This window comes from Mus musculus, chromosome 8 (assembly GCF_000001635.26).
Source record: "Mus musculus strain C57BL/6J chromosome 8, GRCm38.p6 C57BL/6J".
NCBI classification, from domain to species: domain Eukaryota; kingdom Metazoa; phylum Chordata; class Mammalia; order Rodentia; family Muridae; genus Mus; species Mus musculus.
The window spans coordinates 92442628-92447747 of record NC_000074.6 but is presented as its reverse complement, the minus strand read 5'-3'; positions in this window follow the sequence as shown (position 1 = coordinate 92447747).

The following is a 5120-nucleotide window of genomic DNA, read 5'->3' as shown; positions in this document are numbered from 1 at the left end:
CTAGACATGTTTCCTGGCCCTGCAAGCTCCAGGCTGAAGAGGAAGGAGACTAGAAAGGCTTATGAGGCCCTGGGAGGAAGGACCCCACCACCACCATACACACATACACACACAGAAAAAGTACAGTCTACATAGAGGTATTGTGGCAGGCTCTGACAAGGGTGTGGTGCTGGTAGGACCCTCCTACCAAGGCCAAAGCCAAGAGCAAGACTAGGTCCTCTAGTGCCTTTACACCTGCAAACATCAATGCTGAGGTGCTCCACATACAAGCTGTGGGAATGGGAGCAAGAAAGCAGGCTGGATTCTGCCTGGTCTCTGGTCAACACAAGTCCCATTTCCCTTATGTTTTATATGAAATTATTTTCACTGTCTTGCTATGTTTGATCATTCTAGGAAGTTGAAGTCTCCAGACATCCCAAAGTTCCCAGTATCTCTGGAGTCTCTCCTAACAGTTGAGTAGCAGGTGGCATTAACTCTACCCAGGCTCCGCTTCTGGGCTGGGACTTAGAGTGGCGCTCTACCTCAAGAGGGATCACTTCTCTTATTCACTGGTCCCCTAGCTACAAAGAGGCTTAACAGAGAGAGATAGTAGATCCCACGAGTTCTCCAGGAACCTCTGCGGGCAGATGATCCAGCTGCCAAATGCAGGGTTTGGGGTTTCTTCCCCCTTATCCATGGCCTTCCTTATCATTCTACCTAGACTTGCCCTCTAGGGAGACAGTGGTGTCTATTGATTCATACAAAAGAGCCAAGTTCTAGTCTAGCATGTCCTAGCTATGTGATCTCGGGCAGGATAACTAACTTATGAGTAAGATATGCTCTGCGTCTGCGTGGGATGCCTGCTGTATGCCTACAGAAAAGGACAGGGGGAGCTCTGAGGGAGATGCTGAATATAACACAGTGGACCCTGGAGCCTCTCACACCCCAGGACTCCTAGTTCCTCATCTGTGACGTGGACAGATGATAATTACAACCTCAGTGTAATTATCATCTGATAATAACCACTGAAGGCACTGAGAAGCAGGGCTCCTACTGCAAGGTACCCTTCCACCCAGGTGCCCCGCATGCTGAGGGACAGACAGTCCCCTAACCCTATTAAGCCAGATCTTACAGCACTGATAATACTCAGTGATACCAGGGAACAGTTGTGTGTTACTGCCTTGCACCTCACCCCATACAACTCCTAAGCACAAACAGTCACGTGACAGGTGTGGATTTTTCTCTCTTGCCCTGGATGTGGCTGGTGTGTGGTACGGAGGGCCCGAGAGAGTAAAATGCTTTCCCAGGGCACAGTGCTCCTCAACTCTCTCACCTTTCTAGAGCCTGAACTGCTCTACTGTGTATCTGTCATGGGCCCTGAGCAGAGGTAGAGCGGAGCCCCAGCTTCTGAGAGGAACCTGAAGCAAGCTCTGGGGACTGTGAGAGTACGATACAGGAGACATCACCTGGGAAAAACAAAGACCAGCCAACATTTTCTGGAAATCCCAAATGATAAATATTTGGGGCTCGGTGGGTCATGTACACTCTCTATGTCAACATTCAAGTGTTCCACTATATTCCCCAAAGCAGGCAAAGGCAGTCCATAAATGAACGCATGGGAGTGTTTCAATAAAACTTTGTTTAAAAGGCAGGTGGCAACTAGACCCACCAGCAGTAATCTGACCGCCCTTGATACAACAAAACAAGTCTAAACCTAGAGGGAAAAGTTGGATCTAGTCTCCATGTACTAGTTCACTCTCTTTAGGCCTCAGTTTCCCCCACAGTAAGCAAGAGCATTGCACTAAGCCATTATCTCAAACCAAAATTCCCATCAGGGTAGGCAGGAGGTCAAGACGGGAGGCACCATCTTTGGAGGGCCTTGGACAGACCGGAGCTCCTATTCCTCACCATGTGCAGCCAGGCCTCATTCCCGGTGGATGCTAGCCACATCACAGGGAAAAGTGACCCAAGGTGGCCTGGCTTTGTAGAAAACCCAGACAGGCTGAGTCCTATGGGAAGGGCTGGCACTTTTAAAGCCTTTCTTGAAATAGAACACACTTGCAAAAAAAAAAAAGTACACACATCTTAATGATCCAGCTCAGGGACTTTTCTTCTCTGAACACACCCCTGTAACTGACACCCAAATCAAAGCTGCCCCGTTCCAGTAACCAAGCCCAGGGGAACCGTTTTAACTGACTTTGTTCCTGTGTTTAATGGTGCACCTCTCAGCTCTGAGTACATCGGTGGGCAAGTTTGCCATCACTGGCTGCGGTCCTCCTGAGAAAACAGTGATTGGTGAATGGTTCCGGATGGTCCTTCAGGGCGCAGGAGCCCCCAGTGCAGTGTTAAGGTCTGGGAAGAGGAGGGTGGGTAGGACCTAAAATGGGAGGAGTGGGCTGTTCTGGTCCCCTAAAGACCAGTACCTAAGCAATCAGAGTGACAATTCGGCCCAAGGGGTGTCCTAAGTGCCTTCGGAGGGCAGGGAGAAGAGGCCAGGCCGGGCAGGCACACTCGCCTGGCTTATTAAAACGACTTTGATCCCCGACTGCTTTGATATCCCGGGTCTTATAAAGAATTCACTTTCAGGGGTAAATATAGGTAGTTCAGAGAGATTTTATGACATACTGTACTGGCTCTTCTTCCAGAGACTTCTTTAATTACTGGGGTGGGGAGGGCTGGGGGGCAGCAAAGTGCTGACAAAGAGGGGCTGGGCTGCGAGCCTCTACTGCCCACAAGGACAGGCTGGGCACTGTGCACACTGAGTGAGGACCTCCTGCCAGGCCCACAGCTAACCTCCCTCCTCCCACCTGTCATGGGAAGGGTCACCTGTAGGGAGCTCCTCTAACCTAGAGAAGGTGGAATGGTACACCCTGCATAAGAGATAGATAGGTAAGAAGCAGGCAGCACCCTGGTTGCCTGGCCTTCCACCAGCCAGTTTGGGTTGAAACTCAGGGTAAAGGTGTCTTGATCCAACTCAGCAAGAAGGTGGCTTCTTGTGCTCCTTCAGGGGACTCTAGACTCTATGCTATCTCCTCCACACTGAGCTCAATATGCTGCTGTGCCCAACCCTCTACTGCTGGCCTCTCCCTCCTCTGTCCCCAACCCCTCAACTGACATCAGTTCCACAAAGGCAAACCTGTGGACCAACAAGGCCCTGAGAAGTCAGAATAACAAGTATGAAGTACTTATCCTGCTTGACCAGGGTCAGAAGAGGTCAGTGAACGGAATCCAGGACCATCCAGGAGAAGTGACTAGACCTGGGCTTCTCTGACCAAACCCATGGAGGCTGCACATGTGTGGTCCCAGGTGATGCTCCACTGCCACCCACAGTAGACAGCTACAGTAGAGCCTTGATGGTCCTTATGCAAAACACTTAGCATGCATACCCTTGGGATTCTGCAAGGGCTCAGACCCCTCCACACACACAGTGGGAGCAGCTATTTGTTTGCTGGCCTCTCTGGAGAGACGCTGGGCTTCCATCGTCTATAAAAGAATCCTCTTTCCAATGAGAAGCATTTTTTGCACACGTGAACGCATACAGTCTCACCGGAAACCACTCTCAGGATGCTCCAGCTTACGGATCAGAAACATGAGACTTCAGGACCAAGTCCCAGTGACAACCGGTTGCTAACCCGGTTGGGAGGTCAAAGAGCCTACTATCAGAGCCATGTGGGCATCTACCACATCCATCTCTCTACCTGTGATTTTTTTTTTAATCTTGTCAATTTGACCGGATTTGGGATAGCCACAGAAACACCTCTTGGGTATCCAAGGAGATGTTTCCAGCCACGTTTGACTGAGCAGAGAAGACCCACTGTACTGGCTGGTTTTGTGTGTCCACTTGATCCAGCTGGAGTTATCCCAGAGAAAGGGGCCTCCCTTGAGGAAATGCCTCCATGAGATCCAGCTGTAAGACATTTTCTCAATTAGTGAGCGAGGCAGGGGTGGGAGGAGGGTCTAGCCCACTGTGGGTGGTGCCATCCCTGGGCTGGCAGTCCTGAGTTCTATAAGAAAGCAAGCTGAGCAAGCTAGGGGAAGTAATCCAGTAAGCAGCATCCCTCCTTGGCCTCTGCATCATCAGCTCCTGCCTCCAGGTTCCTGCCCTGTGTGAGTTCCTGTCCTGACTTCCTTTGGTGATGAACAGCAATGTGGAAGTATAAGCTGAATACACTCTTTCCTCCCCAACTTGCTTCTTGGTCAAGATGTTTTGTGCAGGAATAGAAACCCTGACTAAGACATGCACTCTGAATGTGGGTGGCATCATCCCATGGGCTGGGGTCCTAGGCTGAATAAATGGAAAAAGCAAGCTGATCAGCATCACTTATCACCTCTACTTCCTGCTGAGAAACACGTTGGCCAGCTGCCGCACCCTCCTACTGTGTGCCTTTCCCACCATGACGGATGGGGCGATCCCCTTCAACTGTGATCTAAAAAGGAAAACAAACAAACAAACAAACAAAAACCCTCCCTCCCTTAAGTTGCTTCTCTCAAAAGTTTGGTCACAGCAGTGAGAAAACTGATTCATTTCCATCTGCTATGTCCATGAGCACAGACAGACACACACATACACACACACACACACACACACACACACACACACACACGTGTCCTTTAGTGCCTAATAGGGCTCGTTATTTTGCTTTCATACCCATTTGCTACCAACTCCCAGCTAGCAAGAATTATATTTCAGCTCCCCTTGCCTCCTAAAGGCAAGCTCAAAAACAAATACACATCAGGTGCTCTCTCACTATCTGTTAGATGAGTGACTGAAGGATGCAGCCATTCAGGGCACAGATAGAACTAAATATTACTTGAAGGTCAGTGGTTTGATGACTTTCCCCGCTAAGCTGATCGCTGAAGTGTCCTGATATCTATACAATAGCTGTCGCAAGGGAGGCAGGAAAAATGGGGGGTTAAGACTAGAAAATGCATCCTTTTTCTATCATGATCTTCCATGTAAGTAAGACCCCTGACTATAATCATGGAAGGATTTGATGGTGAGACCTTGGCATTGAAATGACTCAGGACAGGGATAGGAGCCGTACACTGTCCATCCCCATTCTCCAAGACCTTGCACGTAGGTGCTCACAGGTGTTCACTGAATGAATAAACCAACATGCACTGTTTCAAGCAGGCGTTGG